Raw genomic sequence first — 25,984 nt, forward strand, 5'->3', positions numbered from 1 at the left:
ATACTAGCCATTTCTGGTCATGCCACTAGGCACCTGACTTACTGACTGCTCAGATGCCTGTGGGTAACTTTACAATAAACTCACCTTTCTACAGGTATTATGAACATCCATGGGTCAGGGCATATGTTTTATAAAAGCTTAGGAAAGGAAACCAGTGCAAAAAGTGTATGTCAGAGAAGGTGATTATAAGTTAAGTTAGCCCAGTTGCTTTCTCTTCCCTTTCAAGGCTTTTACAGTTGATAAGGATCATTCTGGCTCTTGGTGCTTAAATGATCAATTATACAGTTATATAATTCTTGGATGCCTTCTATTGTGGTGATTCTCTTTACACAAAAGGCATAATTTCAGTAGTGGCAATTACTGGCTTAGAAGTAAAACTGAGTGGACAAAACTCAACCTTGTGATATCCCCCAGAAGCTGCCTACATTTGAAAGGCGGGGAAACTTTCCAGAACCATTCTGGCCTAATAATCACAGAGGAGCACATCTAAGATTCCCTAACAAATTTCTGTTATAAGTTTGAATGTTTTCAGCCAATGCTGTGTTAATTTGAACCAAGTTACTTTTCCTTTGTTATTTACATATTGCTGTTCCTCAGCTGTTAACTTGGAAGGATAATAATGCCTTGACTTGTTTTGCCATCATTCTGTGCTAATGAATGGAGTAAAATAGTGCATTCCTAAGATGCACAGCAGCCTCTTGTTCTTCTCGTTCACATTTTTTACAACAAATCACGTATGAAATAATAAATGCTTCAGAGTCCCATTAAATCATGGCTTGTTGCTATAGCTACAAATAAAACCACTTGGTAAACTTATTCTCATTTTTAAAGAATCCCAAATGGCTTCAAAATTCCCTGCAGTCTTTTCAGATTGCAAATTAGGTGAGGTTGGGAGAAAGTATTCTCAAGCAGAAATATTCAGTGGGAGGAAGAAAGCTAAAGATAGTGGAAGAAGGCCTACATGTAAAGTGAATCAGAAAGTGGGTCCTCAATATAACTGATGGCTAGTCATAAGAGATAGAACCAAAGCAAACAAATCACAAAGAATGGAAAACAGTCTTCTGTGTGACCCTGGTAAGATTTGAAATATCCTATCCATGGGGCCTGCCCACAACATTTTGGCACCTGAGGCAGGGAGCTCAAATGATGCCCCCATGCCACCTTTTCGCCTGCCTGCCTGTTATGTTTCTTGTGCTGACCTTCCTCCAGCACAGCACTCCACCATCTCTGTGCATCTAGAGAAGAGAGAATACATATGCACCAGCAGCAGACACAATTTTCTACACTCTGGGTCCTAGTGGTGCCCCCCCCACAGTCTGGCACCTGAGGTGGCCGCCTCAGTTTGCCTCATGATAAGGCCAGCCCTGCCTATCCAGTTCTCAGTGCCTTGACATAGGTAAGACATTGACAGATCAGAGAGAGTTCAGAGAAGAGCAAAAATGATTAGGGTCCTAGTGAGGGTGACTTATGAATAAAGATTTTTCACCAAGTACATCAGTATGCTTCAGTTGCCTTATACCATAGAAACAATGAAAGAGAGTTGTTAGGTCATCTAAATGCACAAATGAAGCCTTTTACCTGCAAAGATGCTGCAATGTATTGTTGAGTCTGGCCGTGACAGACATAAATGTACCAGGTAATTTTACACAAGTGACCTATCCACTCTTACACAAAACAATGATTTGATCAATCAAGCCATTTTATTTGATAAATCTTCTCAAAGAAACTGCTTCTGATTTTTTTGAGTTGAGTTGGGGGAGTTCTGATTTTTTGAGTTGAGTGTAAGTTCAGAGGTGGGGATAGGGAGGAGACATGCAAAGGTGGCTTTAAGTAACAGCTTCCAAGTGGTTGAATTTAATCATAGCCAACCCTTTCTGTATCATGGCCCTGATTCACATGCTTATTTGGACTGTCTTATGTCACTGTCTTATGGGGCAAAGTAATCTTGAACCCAGAGCAATTTTCCCTGGCAAAGAATATTCTATTCAACCTCCTTGTGGCTAGAAGTTTGGAGGATGGTTCTAAGGAAAAGGGAATGGGGCCAGGAGAGCCTTAAACTGGGCTGTCATTGACCAGCAAACGAGCAGTCACACCTAATGGTTGAAGCAGCAGCGAGAGCCAGGATCAGGAATTGAGCTAGACTGTAGGGAGCTGGGAACAAGGCAGAGTGATCAGAACTGTGATCGTAAGCAGGTTGTAAGCAGCCTGCTGTTGCTGCCGATTTCAAGAACACATCTGGTTTCTCTCAGCCAATCAAGCAGGTTGGCTAATCAGGCAGTTTTGCTATAGCTCATGTGTTCATTGGCCTGTCTGGAAACTAAAGACTTAGTGGCAGGCCTTCACTCCTGACATGAGTAGATCAATGGGTATCATCAGGGCCGTCCTTAGGATTTATGATGCCTGGTCCCCCATGCCTAGGTTTCTAGATTTGTCGAGCAAAAAAAAAAAAAAAAAAAAAAAAATGGAACCCACCCCATTCTCTCTGTTCCCCTTCTCTCCATCACTTGCTATCCTCAACCATTATACACTCTCACTTGGTTGAGAGAGGAGGTGCAGGCTCTGGGGTGGGAATGAGGGATTTGGGTGTGGGAAGCGGGGAGAAGTGCAAGCTCTGGGAGGAAATTTGGATGCAGGAGAAGGGGATGCTGGCTCGGCGAGGGGGCTCTAGGCTGGGGAATGTTGGGCTCAGGTGGAAGGTTGGGGTGCTGAACAAGCCACAGGCTTGTGGATGTGAGGTGCAGGAGTTTGTGTTGGATATGTATGGGGCTCAGCCCTGCAACCTTATACTCCTGCCCTAACACCCCGCACCAAACCCTGTACCCTCAGCCCCCTACCTCCTGCCTACGCTCCAGTACCCTTCAGCCACTGCCCTGAGTTCCGCAACTCTCCCAGCCCTCTGCCCTCACACCTGTACCCCCACCCCTTTTTATTCTAGCAAAAGACAGAAAACTTGCAAATATTGTCCACCAAAACACTATATCTGATATTTTAATCACTTTCCTTCTGATATTAATACAAACTTCCTTTTCCCCCTCATTTTTGAAAAATTCTATCATATAAATAAAACATGTACATTTTCCTTTTATTTTGTAACCTCTCCTCCTCTCTGCCCCACCCCCTCAAAATTACCACTTAAAGATCCAGATATGCTCATAGGGACATAAATATATATGTAATCACAACATGCATAATATCTCCTCCCAAAGAGAGTGAGGAGGAGAGGAAGCCTCCTCCTTGTTCCTGCATCGCCGGGAGCCTGCACTGGACAGACAGCGCCCGGGAGGTATCTGCAAGTGCTGGGGTCAGTCCCACTCCAGCCAGCCCCCCTGCACAGCCCCCCAGCTCTGCTTCCCACTGGCCTATTCCTCTTCCAGATTTCCCCTGGCCAGCACTGCTGCACTCCCTCCCCTCCGCCAGCTCTGCTTCCCACCCTCCCTTTCCGTCCGGCCATCCCCACAGTTCCCCAGCTCTGCTTCCCATCCCCCCCATCAAGTGTGTCCAGTTGGGGGGTGGGGAACTCTACTGGCAGCAGCCTCCACATGCGCAGCTCAAACCAGCTGAGAGGAAAGACGCTGGGGCTTCTCCCCTCTCAGCTGTTCTGCGGCATTTAAACATGCCGTGCAGGCTCCCTCGGCCCCACACAGTGCCCCGGCTGGCGCCGGGGAATTTAAAGTGCTGGGCTCAGGCTGAGGTGTGCCAGTGCCCCGCATATCCGTCGCCAGCTGGCCCTTCTGCGGACGGCCCACTGCCAGGCCAGTCCACCCCTGCCTCAGTCAGCACGCAGCCAGCTCGCCCCCCTCCCAGCACCTCACCCAACCCAGCCCTGCCAGAGGGATGCTCCACGGGGGGAGAGAGGGGTTGCTCCATGGGGGGAGGGGAGAAGAAAGGATACTGCCACAGAGCTGCCCAGCCAGCCTGCCTCACCTTATGAGAGAGTCACATAGGTGAGTTCTTTTCCCCTCCCCTACCTCTACCGACGCCCCTTCCCAGAGACCCCAGCAGCCAATCCCGTCCCTCAGACTGTGCTGCAGGCAACGCATTGGGCCCTGCTGTTGCCTGCTCACTGCTTCTTGTTTCTCCCAGCAGAGTGGTGCCCCAGAAAGTCTGGTGCCCTACGCAACTGCACTCTGCGTATGCCTAAGGACGGCCCTGGGTATCATAATGGTTCGAGGATCCACTATGAGCTATCATAAACACGAGGCCATTAGTTGGTGCAAATTAAAGGAGACCAAAGGTTACTTTAAATTAAATTGTCTGCCAATTAATCCCAATGGTCCTTGTGGCAGTCAGGAGCCAAATGAATGTATGGATGCCCTAACATTCTCTTTTCTTAGATTTCTGCACTGGACGTATCATAGGATCCACTTTGGTGGTTTCTCTTTTCTGGGGAATCTGCCAACAGCTAGATGCACCAGGTTTAGTCACTGCATGTCACAAGGCAGCCCAAACATACAAGGAGTCTGGTGAGGATACAAAATTATTATAGCTCTATATCATCACCTTCTTCAGAGGAGAGGGAACATCAGAAACTTGTTCTGACTCTGATTCAGCGTCCACTCTTGGAGTGTCTTCTCTCTTCTCCTCTCGATTGCCTTTCTGATCATTAGTGTCAGCCCATAGCTCCTTCTCAAGGTGGTGCATTATATGTCACTAGGGCCAAGTAGTTTCCAACTTCCTGCTCTCCCAGGGTGCATCTACACTGCACCATTATTTCGAAATAACTGCCGTTATTCCAAAATAACAACCTGAGGCTGTGTCTACATTGGCAAGATTTAGCACAAAAGTGGCCATTTTTGCGCAAAATCTTGCTGCCTGTCTACACTGGCCGCGAGTATTTGCACAAGAACACTGACGTTCCACTGAATGAAATCAGTGCTTCTTGCGCAAATACTTTGACGCTCCCACTCAGGGATAAGTCCTCTTGCGCAAGTGTTCTTGCACAAGAGGCCAGTGTAGACAGGTAACATCAATTTCTTGCGCAAGAAAGCCCGATGGCTAAAATGGCCATCGGAGCTTTCTTGCACAAGAGAGTGTCTACACTGGCACGGATGCTTTTGCGCAAAAGCAAATCTTTTGCACAAAGGCACATGCCAGTATAGACGCTCTCTCACTCAAATACTCTAATGCAAAAACTCTTGCGTTTAGAGTATTTGCGCTAAATCTTACCAGTCTAGACGTAGCCTGAGAGTTTACAGAGCAATTCTGTGTGGCTTATTCTGACTTTTGTAAACCTTATTCCACAAGGAATAACTCCTCTTCCGAAATAACTATTTTGAAATAGCTGCAGTGTGGATGCTCAACTGCTGCTGTTTTGAAATAGCTCCTCCCCAGGGCTATTCTAAGTAATTTCTCCCCAGTGGTTCCTGGGTCTCTAAATCAAGATGGCACGTTCACATTAGGGGAGCCTGCCTCGGGCTAATTTTGAGCCTTCCCTGTAGTGTGGACGCTCTATTTCAAAATCAGCAATTTAGGAATATATCTTCTGGAATAGCTTATTCTGAAATAAAAAACGTGCAGTGTAGATATGCCCCCACTGGTCCAATACAAAAGCATTTCAAACTTTGGTTCTTCAGATCCTGGACCCTATAAAATGCCAAGGAGACATTGATGCTAAGGCAAAAGCTCTCTCAATGGCCAGTGATATTTAAATGGAAAACATGTTCTTTTCTGGTCTCGTTTTGGTCTGTCTGAAGGTAGTTGGTGCTTTTCATGGGAGCAGGATTTTTAGATGCCTCATAGGACAAGGGAAAAAAAATAAAACAGGCCACTTTTGTACAAATACATTTAAAAAACATACTCTGCCTATTTGCAGAGGAAATGTGTGAAACTTGTTTGAACACAAATGACAGAACTCCGCGTTCTCCTCTACCTTACAATTATCTCCATTTAGAACATATTAGCAATTTCCAGCCAAGTCTCCATCCTTTCCCATGACTAATTACTTAAACAGCATATCCTTGAAGAGTAGTCCAAAAGATCTCTGAGATTATTACAGACTGAGATCACATAACTATAGATACATTTTTACCTCTTTGATCACATACTGTAATGAAGGAATCAAATGATAGTTCCTTTTCATGCAAAAGCAGAAAATAGAGGAGAATTACATTGCTGTCATCCAAAATGCTGTCTAAATTCTCTAGGAAGAATATGTGTGATATTGTAGGAAGGAGAGACATTTATAATTGGATGATCAGGGAACTGAGTGCAGAATACCTATTAATAATAATAGATGAAGTGCTCCTAACAATGCAAAGAAAGGTCTAAATAACCCACAGCCAGTATTTAAAGAAACCTGATGATTATATTTGCTTTCTAGACAAAGGGAAGTAATGGTATATTTTTGTCTTTAGAATTTTTTTCTTATGCAAAATATTCTTTTTATGTATTAATCCTCTTATTAAATAAAATCATGCCAGCCACATACGTAAGATAAATCAATATTCTTATGGCAGAATGGAATTTTTAGTGACATTTAAATTTGCAGTGACATAATCTAACTTAGCAGTTCTCAAACTTTGCTATAAAGAGGGTTGACGTCTTCAGCCCTACCCTCACATTTAGCTAGTATCTAGCCCAGACTTCTTCCTCCCATTTAGCAATATTATAGCCCTGGCCTACACTAGGAAGTTATTTCAAAATAAGTCTCTTATTTCAAAATAACAAGCAGAGCATCCACACTACCAAGCCTGTTATTTCAAAATAAGGGCCTGCTTATTTCAAAATAATAATTCCTGCTTTCCATGAGGAATAATGCTTATTTTGAAATAGTTATTTTGAGAGTTATTATTTCAAAATAAGTTATTTTGAAATAATTTCCTAGTGTAGACATGCCTATAATGACCCCAATATGCATCTGTGATTCCTCTGTTCTAAATAAGCATTTCCTTTTAACATTTTAACTTCTGAAATGGAAAGGCAGTTTCTGAGTACAAAGAAGTGAAGAGTGAAACCCACTATTTTACTAAGCTATATTCTAGTAAAAGTAGCCAGGTCAGAAATCCTGTTGTGCTGATTGCAAGGTTTACAAATATATAAAAAAAACCCAACAATAATTTCCATTTTTATTCCTGACTGGTATAACCCAAAATAACAAGTTTGCAAGGATCAGGTTTCAGCTGTCACACTGTAGTGTTTTTATGACTATTTTCCAAGTCTCTCAGTATGTAACTGCACTGGTAAGTGAGCAGCAAAAATGTCTATGCATTCTGGGCAGAAATTATTCCAGCAATCCAAAAATTACATGAATGGAGTTGATGCATAACCTTTCACTGTTTATACATTAAGAGACAGATTTTCAAAAAGGTTCAAGAACCAACAATTGCCAGATAAGCACCTGAATAGAGGCAGGATTTTCCAAAGTGCTGAGCTACCATTTATGCTCCTAAATGAATATGCAGGTTTCAAAAGTGGGGGACATTAGGTGCTGAGCACTTCTGAATATTTGACCACTTTATGGAAATACTTAAGTCAGAGTGGAGATGTTTTGAGAACCCAGACCCAATGGTGGGAGTTGAGCTCTTCTGAAAATCTTCCCCCAAATATCAAACTATACTGGGGGTTCCCACTCATCTCTACTTGATATGAATTTAACAGTGTCTCTAGAACTGATTATTCTTAATAAGAATCAAAATACTAAATTATCAAGAAATGTGGATTTCTGTACTAGCTAATACAGCTGAGATAAGACAGTCTGTGGTGGTTGTTATTACAGTACCACCTAGTAGCTTGTGATCCAGGATTTCATTGTGTTAGGCACCGTACAAATACGTCACAAAAAGATGGTCCCTGTCCCAGAGAGCTTGTGTCTGGTAGGTGGGGAGGAGACACAGCAATCTCTACAGTAGTAACTGTGTGCAGGATCAAGATTGATTCTGCACATTTTATTAGTGGGTGAAAAATAAATACAGAGGACCAGGATTACATGTATGACTTACTAAATCTGCAACTCAGTAAGAGGTAACTTCTGCTGTTCATTCCCAAGATTGTGTGCATCTTTATAGATATGTTAGACTCATCAATATGAAATCACTCCTGAATATAACTTTACACATGTAATTCTGGCAGTATCTGGAAAATAAAGGGTCTTTCCACCTCTTTTTGCAAAACACAAAAACCTCAGTCCGCACCTACGAAATTTGGCAGATCGTCAGTTACACTTCACTCATATGAGTTACGAAAAATTAGTGTGCTTGACAGTATTGCATATTTTCATAGGTTATTGTGGGGTTGTGTGTTATTTTGTATGATCTAAAAGGAATTATGTTTATCTGAAGCAAAGAACAACTTCTTCCCTTATTCCATATTCATCATGCAAGCAGCCACCATCTTTGTCTGTCTACGGTGGCACTAAGGTCCACCTGCTTACTAGCTTCTTTTTTGCTATCCATCCTCCACAGCATCCTTTTCCTACTACCTTCTCCCGATATGTCTCTTTATTTATACTGTATATGTGTCTGAACTAGGAAATTGTGTTTCCTGGATGTTGTCAGCCACATCAGCCTTTCCTTTCCATCATAGTGCCTTCATCTCACAATCTGTGCCTTTGTGTAGTGATATAAAGACATCTCATCTCAAACACCTGTAGACATCTCTTTGCCACCCATGCTTCTGCACATACAGCATTGCAGGGCATTATTCTATATAATTGGGCTTTCATCAGCCATACACAACATGCAACTGTTACTATGGTGCTAAGAGAATGAATAGAATTATCCAGGTGAGGAGATGAAAGTGGAAAAAGGCAGTTAACTGGTTTTAGGTTGGATTAATAGATCAACCTGAGTTAAGATGCTTTCTATATATGTAAACTATTGTTAAGTTATAAATAATGAATTATTATTAAAACTATTGGAATACTTGACTGTAGAACAGCCCCAGGAATCAGGGGTGAAGGAGGTGAAAAAAAGGAATCCGAATAAATTTAAAAAAGAAACCAGAGGTAAAAATTACTCAGAAGAAAAACAAGTTTGAATGTAATAAGTTGGATCAGTTAAGAGTTCTCACACTTTTAAACATATAGAAAGTGCTGCAAAAAATTGGAAAAAGTTTAAACAACTCTTTGATTTATTCCTGAGAACATTGGTATCTGTTCGTAAGGACGATGAACAAAAGATTGCGATCTTTTTTTAATATTGCAGATATTAAAGAAATTTCATTATACAAGTTGAACCCGGATGATTGGAAAAAGTAGTGCCATCTTTAAAAAAGGGCAGAAGGACGATCCAGGGAACTGTAAGCCAGTCAGTCTTACCACGGTCCCTGGAAAAATCATGGAAGGGCTCCTTAAGGAATCCATTTTGAGGCACTTGGAAGAGGGGAAAGTGATCAATAGTCAGCATGGCTTCACAAAGGGCAAGTTGTGCCTGACCAATCTGATTAGCTTCTATGATGAGGTAATTGGCTCCGTGGACATGGGAAAGTCAGTGGATACCTTGACTTTAGCAAGGCTTTTGATACAGTCTACCATAATATTCTTGCCAGCAAGTTAAGGGAATGTGGTTTGAATAAATGAATGGTAAGATGGATAAAAAGCTGGCTAGAAGGTCAGGCCCAGCGGGTAGTGATCAACGGCTCAATGTCAGGATGGCAGTCGGTTTCTAACAGAGTGCCTCAAGGTATGGTTCTAGGACCGGTTTTGTTCAATACTTTTTTTAATGACCTGGATGAGAGGATGGATTACACCCTCAGCAAGTTTGCAGATGACACTAAGCTAGGGAGAGAGGAAGATACACTCGAGGGCAGAGATAAGGTCCAGAGTGACTTAGACAAATTGGAGGGTTGGGCTACAAGAAATCTGATGAGGTTCAACAAGGACAAGTGCAGAGTCCTGCACTTGGGACGGAAGAATCCCAAGCATTGTTACAGGCCGGGAACTAACCAGCTAAGTAGTATTTCTGCAGAAAAGGACCTACAGATTACAGTGGATGAGAAGCTGGATATGAGTCCACAGTGTGCCCTTGTAGCCAAGAAGGCTAATGGCATATTAGGTTGCATTAGGAGGAGCATTGCCAGCAGATCCAGAGAAGTGATTATTCCCCTTTATTCAGATCTTGTGAGGCCACATCTGGAGTACTGTGTCCAGTTCTGGAGCCCCCACTACAAAAAGGATGTGGATGCATTGGAGAGGGTCCAGAGGAGGGCAACCAAAATGATTAGGGGGCTGGAACATATGACCTATAAGGAGAGGCTGAGGGAGTTGGGTCTGTTTAGTCTGCAGAAGTAAAGAGTGAGGGGGGATTTGATAGCAGCCTTCAACTTCCGAAGGGAGGTTCCAAAGAGGCTGGAGAAAGACTGTTCTCAGTAGTGACGGATGGCAGAACAAGGAACAATGGTCTCAAGTTGCAGTGGGAGAGGTCCAGGTTGGATATTAGGAAAAACTGTTTCACTAGGAGAGTGGTGAAGCACTTGAATGGGTTACCTAGGGAAATAGTGGAGTCTCCATCCCTAGAGATTTTTAAGTCTCAGCTTGATAAAGCCCTAGCTGGGTTGATTTAGTTGGGATTGGTCCTGTCTAGGTCAGGGGGCTGGACTTGATGACCTTCCGAGGTCTCTTCCAGCCGTATGATTCTATGAATGTCTCTACTCTGGAAACATCTGTGGTCCATCATGATTTTAGTTAGCCAGATATCCACTTATCTTGGGGGTGTTCAAGTTTCATGTGGTCCCATAAAGTTTATTTACAGTCATCAGCCCTGGTTCTCAGTGTTCAGTGCTGTTATTTAGCTCTAATTTATACTTAAATGTCTTCTAAGTAGTGGAAGTGTTAGTGTAACCCTTCTGCTGGGTAGGCCTGGCAACAACCAGGGCCAGGTTCAAGAAGTCTCAAGAAGATAGCAACTAAAAAATAGCAACTAAAAAATACTGAGCTGATGTTACAGATAACGAAAATTTGTTATTGAAGTATTTTGAAGTATAACCAATATGTGAGCTACAAAGAAGAATGGGCAGGTACACTGTCTCCCAATTTAGCATTTATTTTGTATGTAATAGATATAGAGGCACAAGCTAATGTAATTTCAGGAAGAAATGTAAAATGTCTAAAAGTAAAACATGTAGTAGAAGAAAAAATACAAAATATAAATACTGATTTATTATTTTATAGTGATGCAAACATTCCTCTTATGGGTATTTGTAAATTATAGGACATAGTTAAAGATAATTTAAAAGATATAAGATTTATAGTAGTTAGGAGATGAGGAATCTCTATTTTTAGGATTAGAAACATGTTTAGCACTCAATCTAATTGGTAGAATGCAGTCAATTAATGATTCTGAAACACTTGGATATAGTACATCAATTTGTAGAGTTATTCATTGGCATTAGTAAATTGGATGTAATTTACCCCCCAAAAATCTAGTTAAATGAAACAGATACATGCAAGTAGAAAAAATACCCTTAGCTTTAATAAATAGGATACAAAAGGAATTAAAAACGTTAATTTGGTTATAATTAAAAGAGTGGAAGAGCTGACTGAATGAGGGAATTCATTAAGAGTAGAAAAGAAAGATGGATGCTTACATTTATGTTTTAAATTGAAAAAAAAACCCACTTAAATACATTTGTGCAAGGGAACATTTTAAAATACCCACCAGGGAAAAAATATTTTGACAAATATCAGGTACAAAATACTTTTCTTTTTTATATATTTTGAATGGTTTTTGTCAAATCATTGGAGAAAAAAAGTCAATTGCTATGTACATCTAACACACTTTGGATACTATTGTTTTAAAAGATTACCTTTTCTTATAGCATTCAGCTCAAGAGGTATTTCACTGACTAATGCAATTTTAAAAATATAGATGGCACTAGTGTACATAGATGATATAGCAATACAGGTAAGTAATTTTTTAGAGCAGGGTATAGGATTAAGGCATTATCTAGTGCAAAAGCAGCAGGGTTGGAAATTCACTAAAACAAATGTAAAGTTAGATGGCAAGAATTAATGTTTCTCCAAGAAGATCTGACCTGTCAGGTATTACAGATTGATTGGCAATGAATACAAGTCATTGATAATGCTTATCTGAAAGACAAGAAGTCATTACAGAAATTTTGTGTGTGGTTAATTTAGTAAGAAAGTACATAACTAACTCAACAGGAGAAAATAAAAATATTACTTTGTAAAAATAATCAATGAAAACGGGACTGTCAACAACAAGAATTTAAGCAGTTTAAGAAACCACCAAAAACAACCCCAGTATTAAAACTGTTGGACAGTAACAGACTTACAAAATTGTCTTCAAATGTATCCAAAGAAGGCCTAACAACAGTTCTATTAAAAAGATATGTTGATCTATGAAAATCATATTCTTAAAAATCATTTCCTATATTTAAAATAATATGGGAAGCAATTGTGCATATAAGTAGAGAGGATGAGAATTTACAAACCATTTTTACAGCTATTAAAAAGATATAAAATATTAAGCAATATGATCAATTTATTCAACACTTCTCCGTAATTGAAGGAACTTTGTTTAAAGACAGTGGAATACTCGACTATAAAGCAACACGATACACTACCCCTAAGATGTTTTTCACACTTTTCCAAATGGTAAGCCTCAGGCACAGGTGCAGTGGTGGCAGCAGAGACTGTGCTTCATGTAGGGGGAGCTGATAAGGCAAACAGCTCATCTGCCAAAAAGCGCAACCCCGGTTGGAAGCACCAGCTTCTTTCCAGTGGGGGACTGAGAGGCACCTCAGAGGCCCTCCCTGATCCCTCTCCCCCCAAACAAGGTCCTGCCCCTGTGCAGACTAGAAGCTACGGTTGGTCCAGTGTAAGAGCTGCTCAGGAAGTCTTGGCCACTACGTAGAGCCCCTGACCCACCACCTGCCCTCAGTCATCATTCTGCAATGTACTGAGATGGCAAATAGACTGAATAGAGACGCTGGATTAATGGTTTATCACAATAATTGAGCTTGCGAACAGGAGCAGCTAACAGGGAGTTTGGAGAGGGAGTTCTCCAGCTAAAAGAGGAGTAAATACGGGACCCTTGTGGTAAGTGGCTGTCTGTAATGTGTGTTTGTGTGGGGGGGGGGGACGTTATTTGCTGTGTGCTGAGCTTGTGTTTGGCTGTTTGGTTTGTTTGTTTGTTTGAAGGAGCTTCTAAAAAGTTTGAAATCTAGAAGCCTCTGTTAATTGGCTGAGCCTCAATCAGGGGAAGGGGCTACCAGGGCTTTATAAGCCTGTGAGTCAGCGACCAGGGAGCTTGTGAACAGGAGCAGCTAACAGGCAGTTTGGAGAGGGAGTTTAGAGGGTACTAGTGACTTCTGAAGTTCTTTAAACATAACAATCTATATTCCAGACATTTAATAAGCCCAGTTTAAATATAAACTTGTTTATAAGAAAAATGGAGTCAGAAGCCCAGCAGCAGAGTGGGGGCTATCCTGTTTATTGCGTCGAGTGTAACATGTATGATTACCTGCCCTGTGGGCGGGTGGCGTATATGTGTGCACTCGTTGCAAGGAGCTCCTGACCCTCAGGGTATGTCTACACTACCCCGCTAGTTCGAACTAGCGGGGTAATATAGGCATACCGCACTTGCAAATGAAGCCCGGGATTTGAATTTCCCGGGCTTCATTTGCATAAGCCGGCCGGTGCCATTTTTAAATGCCGGCTTGTTCGAACCCCGTGCCGCGTGGCTACACGTGGCACGGGCTAGATAGTTTGAACTAGCAAGCCATTCCGCACTATCTGTACGCCTCATTCCACGTGGAGGTAGACAGATATGTTGATGAGACTTTCCAGGACACTGTAGTACTGTCCCACCTCCAGTCTGAGAGCCCCTGTGCTCTTAAAGAGAATGAATGTCTCAAGGGAACAGAGCATTCAATGGGAGCAGAGGGAAACCATCCCGTAGTTGGGACCCTCCTTCCAGAGGATGTTGTGGTATCCTCTCACACTGAGGATACCTCTGAGGGGGAGAAAACCCCAGTTGTTAGGAAGACGCAGGTGTTAGTAGTGGGTGATTTGATCGTTAGAAACATAGATAGTTGGGTTTGTGATGACAGGGAGAACCGTATGGTCACTTGCCTGCCTGGTGTGAAGGTTGCGGATCTCTCGAGGCATCTAGATAGACTTATGTGTAGTGCTGGGGAGGAGCCGGTGGTCGTGGTACATGTAAGTACCAATGACGTAGGGAAAGGTAGGGGAGAGGTCCTGGAGGCCAAATTTAGGCTGCTAGGAAAGAGATTGAAATCCAGGACCTTTATGGTGGCATTCTCGGAAATGCTTCCAGTTCCACCCGCAGGGCTAGGTAGGCAGGCAGTGTTTCAGAGTCTCAATGCGTGGATGAGACGATGGTGTAGGGAAGAGGGATTTAGATTTATTAGGACACTTTTGGGAGAGGGGGAGCCTATACAGGAAGGATGGGCTCCACCTAAACCAGGGTGGAACCAGACTGCTGGTACTAAACATTAAAAAGCCGTAGAGCAGTTTTTAAACTAAGAGATGGGGGAAAGCTGATTGGTGCGGAGATGCACATAAATCGGATAGAGACTTCTCTTAGAGGAGAATCCATTGATAGAGATTCTCTAAGCTGTAGTCAGAAAGAGAGGAGGGGAGAAGACAGGAGGGGAGAGGACAAACCATGGGCCAGAGCAGACAAACAACCGCATATAAAGGAATCCAATGCATCAGGGAAAGGCAGACAAATAAGCAGTGGCAAATTTTTAAAGTGCTTCTACACAAATACTAGGAGTCTGACTAATAAGATGGGTGAACTAGAATACCTCGTATTAAAGGAAGAGATTGACATAATAGGCATCACTGAAACCTGGTGGAATGAAGAAAATCTGTGGGACAAAATCATACCCGGATATAAAATATATTGAAAGGATAGAGCAGGCCGGGTGGGTGGCGGAGTGGCACTGAATGTGAAAGATAATGTAGACTCAAATGAAATAAAAATATTAAATGAATCAATATGTTCAATAGAATCGCTATGGATAGTAATTCCATGCTCCAATAACAAGAAATTAGCAGTAGGGATATATTACTGACCACCTGACCAGGACAGCGATACTGACATTGAAATGCTGAGGGAGATTAGAGAGGTTACCAAAATAAAGAACTTTATAATAATGGGGGATTTTAATTATCCCCATATTGACTGGATACATGTCACCTCAGGAAGAGAAGCAGAGATAAAATTTGTCAATAACTGCTTCTTGGAGCAGCTGGTACAGGAACCCACAAGGGGAGAGGCAATTCTCGATTTAGTCCTGAGTGGAACACAGGATCAGGTCCAGGAGATAACCGTTACAGGTCTGCTTGGGAATAGTGACCATAATATAATAACATTCAACATTCCTGTGGTGGGAAGAACACCTCAGCGGTCCAGCGCTCTGGCATTTAATTTAAAAAAGGGGAATTACACAAAAATGAGGAGGTTAGTTAAACAGAAATTAAAAGGCACAGTGACTAGAGCCAAATCCCTGCTAGCTGCATGGAAACTTTTTAAAGACACCATAATAGAGGTCCAACTTAAATGTATACCCCAAATTAAAAAACATAGCAAGAGACCTAAAAAAGAGTCACTGTGGCTTAACCACCAAGTAAAAAAAGCAGTAAGGGACAAAAAGGCATCTTTTAAGAAGTGGAAGTCCAATCCTAGTGAGAGAAATAGAAAGGAACATAAACACTGTCAAATCAAGTGTAAAAATCTAATAAAAAAAGCAAAAAAAGAATTTGAGGAATAGCTAGCCAAAAACTCAAAAAGAAATAACAAAATGTTTTTTAAGTACATTAGGGCTACGTCTAGACTGGCATGATTTTCCGCAAATGCTTTTAACAGAAAAGTTTTTCCGTTAAAAGCATTTAGATTGGCATGGATGCTTTTCCGCAAAAGCACTTTTTGACGAAAAGCGTCCGTGCCAATCTAGACGCGGTTTTACGCAAGAAAGTCCTGATCGCCATTTTCGCGATCGGGGCTTTTTTGTGCAAAACAATACCGCGTTGTCTACACTGGCCCTCTTGCGCAAAAGCATTTGTGCAAGAGGGATTTTGCCCGAACGGGAGCAGCATAGCATTTCCTCAAGAACACTGACAATTTTACATGAGATCGTCAGTATTCTTGCGGAAATTCAAGCAGCCAGTGTAGACAGCTGGCAAGTTTTTCCGCAAAAGCAACTGCATTTGCGGAAAAACTTGACAGTCTAGACGCAGCCTAGGACTTTTCAGTTTAGAAAAGAGGAGACTAAGGGGGGATATGATAGAGGTATATAAAATCATGAGTGGTGTGGAGAGGTCAGATAAAGAAAAGTTATTTATTAGTTCCCATAATAGAAGAACTAGAGGACGCCAAATGAAATTAATGGGTAGCAGGTTTAGAAATAATAAAGAAAGTTCTTCTTCACACAGCATGTAGTCAGCCTGTGGAACTCCTTGCCAGAGGAGGCTGTGAAGGCTAGGACTATAACAGAGTTTTAAAGAGAAGCTAGATCATTTCATGGAGGTTCGGTCCATAAAAGGCTATTAGCCAGGGGATAGAAGTGGTGTCCCTGGCCTCTGTTTGTCAAAGGCTGGAGAAGGATGGCAGGAGACAAATAGCTGATCATTGTCTTCGGTCTGCCCTCTCTGGGGCACCTGGTGCTGGCCACTGTCGGCAGACAGGTTGCTGGGCTAGATGGACCTTTGGTCTGACCCAGTATGGCCGTTCTTATGTTCTAATTTATAACTCACTAGGACTGGAGCAATGTTAATAGTCTTCTTGAATGGTCCCTGGAAATAGGCAATTCCTTATGCTAAACAATCTGTTCCATCCTGCATTTACCTGTGACTCTCTAAAGATATATCTGGATATGTCTGCTAAGCAAAGACAAACCCACAACTAACTCAGGCTCCCAGCATTTGGGCTGCAGGGTTATTTCACTGCTCTGTAGACATCCAACCTTGGGCTGGAGCCTGAGCCTTGGGACCCACCCACCCTGCAAGGTTCCAGAGCCCAGGCTCCAGCCTGAGCCCAGAAGTCTGCACAGCCCTATAGCCTGAGTCAGCTTTATTATAGAGACATACCTTGAGTTTTCCAGACCTGAAGAAGAGCTCTATGTGGCTGAGAAGTTTCTCTCTCACGATCAGAAGTTGGTCCAATAAAATATATAACCTCACCCTCCTTGTCTCGCTAATATCCCAGTTCTGACCTGGCTACAACAGCATTGCATACCGCTTTACATGGGGCATTCCCACCCTCTCCTTTCCTCCACTTTTGATTGAACTTTCCTTTTCTCTCATGCCTGTGAGTGGTTATTGGGAACCCAATGGATGCTTGAACTTCTAGGATCCAGTTTAGGATGTAACATCAGTTCTTTTTTCAAAGTACCCATTAGGATTTGGTGTCCGGACCTGTAGTGGTAGAAGCACTAACGACATGCTGAACTCCTCCCTAACAATCAACATTCGTTACATCTTTATCAAATTATTATAGAGTGCAAACTTGGGTTGCATGAAACTATGCTTTAGTGTATTTGTATGAGTCATCTAGCTGAGTAGTAAATTATTAGTCACTGAATCTTAATATTCAGCCTCTAGTGACCTCTAGAAAATCTAACTATTGTTCACCTGGAATCCTCAACTAAACACAAATAGGGAGAAGCCAACCCTCATGCAGGATGTTATATTCTGCAAATGATCAGTCACACCCTGATATAGTCCTTTAAAATTATCTACTGCCAGCTGGGTCTGAGACAACTGTATCTTATCCCTCCTGAAAACTGTATGCATGTGTGTATGGAGGTAGAGAACTGCCATTCTCCCTTTGGCAATTCCTTCGTTCCATGTGAAATGAGAGAGCTTCACTGAATTTGGCTCATTGTATCACTGTTCCCCTTAGGTAAATAGGATTACTTGTTCTTAATACCAGCAGCAAATAAATCAGGAAATAGCCAAGTTATTTTTTCACATACAGGGAATGATGCTTTCTAGATCCTGAAACTCACCATTGCCAATTTATAATACTCATTTGATAGAGCCTTTGAGGAGGGTCCTGTCTCTCTGGACCACTGGCAGTCAGGAAGGATTGTAACACTGTCTTTCCTCCTGCTATATGCAACAGAAGCCAACATCTGTGTTAAAATCAGAATGACAAATAGGAGTACTGATAAAATACTAATCTACATTTCCTGGCCTTTGTCATATCATATGCGTCATAACCACAAAAGGATTAATCCCTGTCACCTGGCAGGGGTCAGTAACACCTGACTTTACTGGCTGCTGTTGCACTTCTGACAGAGTGGGCTCCCGTTTTGACCATATCTATGTTAGTTTTTGTATATTCTATAAAACTTAATCCAAGACCTGATTGTGGTCCATCTGGCTTTTACAGAGAAGCTGCAAGTGCCACAAGTGGTGTCCAAACCAATCCTCCTGTTGTTAAAATGGTCATTGTGCTCCCTGTGTGTCCAACAGAGGGAGTGATCATTCCTAGCTCTTTCCTATCCAAGACAATGTACTGCAAAAACAGAAATATAGTTAATCTGGGGTTTGGACTCAAGAGACTCATTGTTTTTAGTACATTCCTTCTTCAAAGCTTCTTTGTGTTACATTCATAGAATATTCACAAAGAAATTAGATACAAATAAATACTTTTGCTGGAAATGAGTATTTTTTTATAATTCAGGACAATAACTCCTAAGAACCCCAAAACAGAGAGACATATGCTAGGCTGCTCCCTAAAACAGAGGGTTACACCTCAACACTCCGACCTGCAGGCTGGCTTACTGCAGACTGACTCAGATGATGATCACATGCTTCCCTACAAAGCCCCCAAACATGTATGCAGAAAGCTCTTGAGCATTTAAAGTGGGAGTTTACTATTTTAATACCATATACCAATCTTTGTCTTTTTGGATCACCAGCTTACACACTCCAGTCACCCAAAACAGGGCTAACAAGCACTCCAGTTTTGCAGCTATATCTCTCAAGATACAAGGTGAATAGACAACCATGACATGTGTAAGCTGGAGCTGAAGAAATGCTTCTCTTACAGCTAGCTGGAAGCAGGGGAGAGACTCTGGGTGTGTCTATATAAATACAGTTTGCTCCTATTTTGCTTAGAGGTGTTAGATATTCAGCAGATGGAGTGGTATTTTGCTCAGCGTAATCAATTTAATTCGTGACCTAACACCAGCCATGTCTGTATTAAATGCTGGGATAGCTGAAATATGGTTACCAATGTTTGAAAAGCTGGAGTGTGCTAAATTGTTCCAAAGGAAAGAGCTCACAGTTAGCAGAAAGAACCTTGCTAAGCAGGGGATCGACTTTCAGAGTTGGATGAGAGTAAAAGAGGCGAGGGAAGGTTATTCTGGTCAGGAGGCTATATTACCATCCCTGGCCTGGAATGGTTTGACCTGTTTCCTCCCACTGTTCGATGACCAGACCAAAATAGCCATCATAAAGAACCTTTTTCTTATGTTAAATGTGTTGGTGCTGTGTTTCTTCTAACCTGCTCAATAAGAGTTGAAATCACTGGGAGGAAAAATCACTTGAGATTGATGTGCATAAGTTACAGCCAAAGGTGGATGGCAGTGGATGCTGACTGACAGCCAGGAGAACAGAATTGTGACAAATGGGTAGTGGAGGAAGCAATGAGGAGGTGACCAGCAGAGTAAGATGCCTCTTTACCTCCCCTCACCTGGGGTGGGTTAGGGTTAGGGCTCTGTGGATGAATCTCTGAATTCTGGGTCTCAACTGACCAAGGGCAGCAGCTGTGAGTGGGATGCAGAGAAGGATTGGGCATGTGAAGGGGACATTTACACTGCTGGACTTCAGAACATAAGAGGAAAAGGATATTGCCCAATCTACCTGGGGTGGGACTATTACTCATGGTTTTTGTTCATGGGTGCTGTTTATGGTGTTTTCCCAAATTAATGCCAAGTTACTTCCCTACTTTTATTAATTTTTTTTTTTTACTCTCAGACTCTGCTTGCATGTGAGATGTCCATGGGTGATGTGTGAATTTCCCAGGTTACTGGGTGAGGGCTCAAGTGGTTCTGTGTTGGATGGATGGAGAGGAACCTCTAGATATTGAACCAGGCTGCTACTGTCTTCACCTGGCAGAAGGGTTACCCAAGTTTTACCAGTATGGTGCTATATTCTCTTATCCTTTTTACACTTGAGACAACTGAAGCTAAGATATATTGCTTAATGATTCCTGTGAATTTAGCCTCTGCTATTCTTGATAATGTTTGGGATATTCAGTGTTTGGGAATTTTACTCCTTCGAGGAAATGTTGCCTCTCTTTCTGTTTTGACCAGAAAACAAAGTCTTCTAGATGTTGTTATTGTATGCTGATGATTGTTCTAATGAGTTCAGTTGTACAGCTAGTCAAGCAGTATTTGATGAACAATATATTGGCATATTTTACCGATTCCTGTCAAATAAATTATTCAACAAATCATTTTTGCTTTATTTGATCATCTCTAACAGCTGTTCTGACTCTTCTGTGATCAGGATACCTTCTAAATAAACAAGCATTCTTGTCCTCAGACACGTTAGGAACTGAACAGTAGGTTTCCATCATCACTGTAAAGGCCCCTTGTGTAACTCTGAGAGAATATCATTATTCTTCATGGGTAAAGGGCTGGGTTCAAAGAAACGGTGAGAAACTCTTTGGAATTTGGGTGCTTGGGGATACTCCATAAATCAGCTTTCATTTATGCCTCTGGTTGGAGAGGTGGCAGGACACTGAAGCTTCGTCTAGACTGCATGCTTCCTGTGCAAGAAGCTTTTTGCAGAAGAGATCTTGCACAAAAACTTCTTGTGCAAGAGCACGTCCACATTGCAAAAACGCATTAGAAAAGTGATGTACTTTTGTGCAAGAGACTGTCCAGACTTCATGGACGCTCTCTCGCAAAAATCTCTGATTACCACTAACAGAATGGCCACCAGGGCACCTGTGCTTCTTCCGATAGGCTGCTTTGCGCAAACCCCCGTTTCCCATCCATATGCACCTTTTTGCTCAAGAGCTCTTGCGCAAAAAGAAGTTATTCCTCATAGAAAGAGGAATACCTACACTGAAAAACTCCCTCTGTTCTGTCGATTCACTGTAAATTTTCTTGTGCAAGAATGCACTTGAGGTATGGATGCTCCGTGGGTTTTTGCACAAAACCAGCTGGTTTTGCGCAAAAACCCTGTAGTGTAGATGTAGCCTGAGTGTGTATAGTAAGTAATCTATTATCATGGACTCTTTGTTTCCTGTGTGGGTAAAACAGGTGATGTATGTGGAAAACAGTGGGAGATGAAGCAACATTGGTGTGCCTGCAGGAAAGAAGGAGCACACAAGATAGGCGATGATGAATTGGGGAATGTAAATTCTATTCATAGTGCATTCAGATGGCTTCTTTTTGGCTCCTCACCCTCTTGACACTGGGGTTTATCAAAGAATCTAAGGCTTGTTTACAGACCACAGTGCCCTGTTTCACTATTTTGTTACAAGACGAGTGATACAAATACACAGCTCCAATGTGCAGACTTTGATACTCAAAACTATTTAAAGCTCAGCATGGTTCCCACAGGCTGTGGTGATTTGCCTATAACAGCTCACCTGCACAAAGGAGTGGATTGTGTACCACAGCAATCTGTGCAAAGCAGCTGGCTGCAAACGAGAATATCATCATTACCTAACAGCCCTGAAGGAGCCCTGGTTGAAATAATGTTTTACAATTGTTCTATCTACATCGCAATTAAAACAGTTATTTTCTTAATAGGAAATTTGAATGAAATGAGAAACATTTCTTTCAGTGTTAATCCTCAATGCTCAAGTTGTGGCAGATCTTGGGAGTCATGCACCTATATCCTTATATTAAGGATAAAGTTATAAATAGTTTATAAAGGATTTGTAAATTATTAATAGATGTTAGAAGCATGTTACTGACTTGAGTAGTATGTGTTATGGATGGTTAAAAACACAACAGTAAAAAATATTGTATTCCATTATAAACTATGATTACAAGTATTGACCCCCTCAGATTTTAACAATTAGTATTTCAATAAAATATAATATGTTAAACTGTTATAAACTATTTATAAACTATTTATAAATGTACCCTTCAATATACAACAAGACCGAAATTATGAGGGGAAAAATAATAATTGAAAGTTACCATATAAATGATAATTATATATTTTTGTTTAATTTTATTATTTTGTTTATTACTGCTACTTCCATAGAAAGTATTGTCACTTAGTTTCAATGCACAATACCAGTAAGTAATTTAGGTAAATGAATTGGAAGTGTATATTCTGGATTTAAACAATTTTCTGCATGGGTCCTTCTATAGGCATCATAAGTATATATTCCTAGGTCTGCACAATCATGGCATGGTGAAACAAGAGTTATTTATCTGTAAGATAGTGAGTTGCACTCCAGTTTCATATCCTTAAACAAAGCAAAGACATAGAGCTAGCTAAGTAATATACATATGTTCTTTTAGCCAGGGGAAGTAGTCCTTGGTGGAAATTTGTTTACAGAAAAGTTTATATGCAAAAAATTGTTTTAAGATAAGCAGGTTCCAGTGTCTGTCTTTACAAATATGTTCATATGTGTACAAAGGCAGAGAGTGACACATTCATAATTGTCAAAACTAGGTTCATCCCTAGTGAAAGTTCATTGAATTTGGTCCAAAGGAATCCTAATCTGCAACATTTCACTACTTTAAGGAAAAATTAGACAACAGGGACAATTTCTCCTCACTTCCCTATAAAGGCCATTCTGCATTTCTATGCCTAAGTCTTCCCAACTGCTTTGGAGATTGAAGAGGAGCATGGCTGCAAGAGCCATTAGCATAGTGTGATAAAATGAACATGTGCTATTCTGAACAGCATATAGGACAGGGGTAGAAAAATACGGCCCATGGGCCAGATCCAGCCTGCCAAGCTGTTTGATCCAGTCTGTGGCCATCCTGCCAATCCCCTTCCCCCAGACCAATAGGGTCCTGGGAACTGGGGAGTGTGCAAAATTTTTTGCTGTTCAACCAGCCATTGAGAGACTTTGCACACTCCCCCGCCCAGGTCAATCCGGGCCTGGAGGCAGCAGAGCATGACAAGTCATTTGCAGTTCAAAAAGGCTGGTGGCTGCCTCTAGGTGCCACGTATCTCTGGCAGGGGGAATAACGAATATTCCCTCTAAGCACCACACACCTCTGGCAGGGCTGGGGCAGGGAGTGAGAAGAATTTACACATTCCCCCACCCACTAGATCCTAATTGGTCTGAAGACGGGGGAACACCCAAAGTCTCCCCCTCCCCCCACCAGGGGTGTACAGCACCTAGAGGAAACTGTCCCTTTCCTCTTGAGGGCCCACCCCTTCCAGAGGCTGGCCCATGACCATATACTAAAATTTGTTGCCCACCTCTGATCTAGGGGAACTGTCTCAATTTTTCTTTAAGGCCTTGCAGGTCCTTCTAGGTAGCTCCTTGTCTTGATAGAGCTTTTCTTCTTGTGTCTGAAGGGAGGACTCCAATGCTGGGACTCCTTCTATGTTTGGCCATAGAGGGCATGTTTACCCTACACGCTTGGATGTTCTGTGCCAGCTGACTTTAAGCTCATGGGGGGTTTGGACTAAGGGGCTGCTTAATTACAGAATAGATGTTTGGGACAGGGCCGCAGTCCAAGTTCTGAGACCTAAGGTTCTATCTAAGCTCAGACATTTACACTGAACAATTAAAGAGCTCCTTAGACCGAGTCTCACTAACCTGAGTCAGCTGGCATGGGACAGCCATGGGTTTTTAATTACAGTGTAGGCATACCCAACTGACTCCAGGTTTAGCAATCCTCTTTTATTTTCCCGATAGCTACTGGTGAGCAAGAAACTTGGCATGGGTGTCCAAGTCCTGGAAGGCGGAGTAGAAGGGAATGACAAGTATTACTTTCAAACACCTTTGAAATTCATTTGTTTCATACTGGACCAGTGTCCCAACATAAATTAAAACCAACACCAGGCTGTTCTAATGTACACTGGCTGATTATAATTCCAGAGGTTATACTACTGGGGATCACAGAAGTATACCGATGAATCCCCAGCTTCTCTTTTAGGGTAGTTTTATATCCCCTTTATAACATAACAGAGTCTGTGGATATATCCCAATTTTCTTATTGTTCTTCATCTTTACAGAACATAGATTGAAGATGGCTGCTTCTGTTCCTTAAACACTGAAATCTATGATGACTTTGCTTTGTCAACAGTTGGGACGCATGTCACGATAGACTTAAGACATGGTGATTCCAATCAAACAGTTAGTTATTGTCAGCAACCAGGATGTGGGCAATTGTGCCTAGTGGTTAGAGCAAAGGTCAGGCAGAGTGGCTAAAGCAGGAATCATTGAAGCCCATGGTCAGAACTGGAGGGGACAGATGTCAGAGCCCTGGGTCAGGGCCAAAGTAAAAAATTAGAATAAATTAAACAACATTAGACTATCTGACCCAGTAATAAGCCTATTTTGGTTTTGAAGGCAAAATTTCCCTGAAGTCCATAATCTTTTGTTCATATAGGGAGTAATTAGACTTAGCTCTGAATAGAACTTCTCGAGTGGTGTCAACTAGGTATTGTGTGCACAGTACCCTTGGTAATCTTCATTTTTATTTTGTATGGCAAGTTTTCTAAATATGAAAAACAAAACAAAAACAAGAAGTCCCCTTTACAACTTGGATTATTTTCCACTTTTACAAGTGTAAGTGAAAAAGGCATGTCAATAAAATATGACCACTCTAGTAACCTAAAATGAAGCAGTTGTCCTATAGAGAGAATTCTGAGTTCATCAAGTTCACTTTGTAGTCCTGTTGAGGAGTTAGGTGTTTATGTACAGTGTGTCAAACTTACAATGTAATACACATACAACCTGAGCAAGAAGGAGAGAGGGGGCGAAAGCATTTATGGAAGTTTTAGAAAGGGAAAAGTCAATATTATGTTTTTAATTTAATGTGACGCAGAATTCAACCTACACATTAAAGCAATGGAAAAATAATATGAGAGTGTGGTGTACACTTGTGATTTTCAGATAAAGTAAAGCTAAAGCATTTCTCAAAGGTATAGATTAAATGTTCATTACGTAAATGTACTTCCCCATCAATCTATCCTTTGTTCATTTAGATAGTGGCATACAGTTTCCATGTCAAACAACTCCTGATTACAAATAAATAATTCAGCGCTGAGATACACTGTGCACAGAGCATGAAAAAGGGAAATAAACTTGGAAAGAATGTCAATAAATTTACACTACAAAATTTCAGTCAGATCATCTGATTGGATAGTAAAACTCCATAATTAACACACAAAATAGCCTGCTTCCAAAAGGGGAGAGATTAAGTAGACTGAGACTGTTCAGTTTAGAAAAGAGACAACTAAGGGAGGAATATGATGGAAGTTGACAAAGTCAAGAATGGTGTGGAGAAAGTGAATAAGGTGGTGCTATTTACTTCTTCACATAACACAAGAACCAGGAGTTGCCCAGTGAAATCTATAGGCAATAGGTTTCAAACAGACACAAGGAAGTACTTCTTTACACGCCACACTGTCATCCCATAGAACTCATTGCTAGGGATGCTTTTGTGATAGGTCAGGACCCCTGGGATGTCTCCTGGGGTTCTTAGACACTACTGAGCCCCCTTCCTGTTCCAGTCTGGGCCCCCTTTTACCTGGTTTTGCAGAGCCAGGTTCTCCAGCCTTCTCCAGCAAAACCTACAAGCTAGGTCATACTCAGATGAAGACACAAACACTGACATCACCTCTGGGAGGACTCAGTTAAAGGGATTTACTTTGGCACCCAGATTTTCACCCCCGTCGTAGTACAAACCCAAAATTATATGCAGTTTGCCTCCTTTTTCAATGTGAAGGAAGGTATGCGCAGCCTCTCGCTCTCCCCCTAGTTAGAAATTACATTAACTGAGTCATATTATAGTCCAGAAACAAGTGTATTAACTATGAAAAGGTATATTTTAAGTCATCAAAGAAGTAGCAAACTGAACAAAGCAGATTCCTAAGAAAATGATACAAAGT

This window comes from Pelodiscus sinensis, chromosome 1, assembly GCF_052426305.1.
Source record: "Pelodiscus sinensis isolate ZL-2025 chromosome 1, ASM5242630v1, whole genome shotgun sequence".
Taxonomy (NCBI): Eukaryota; Metazoa; Chordata; order Testudines; family Trionychidae; genus Pelodiscus; species Pelodiscus sinensis.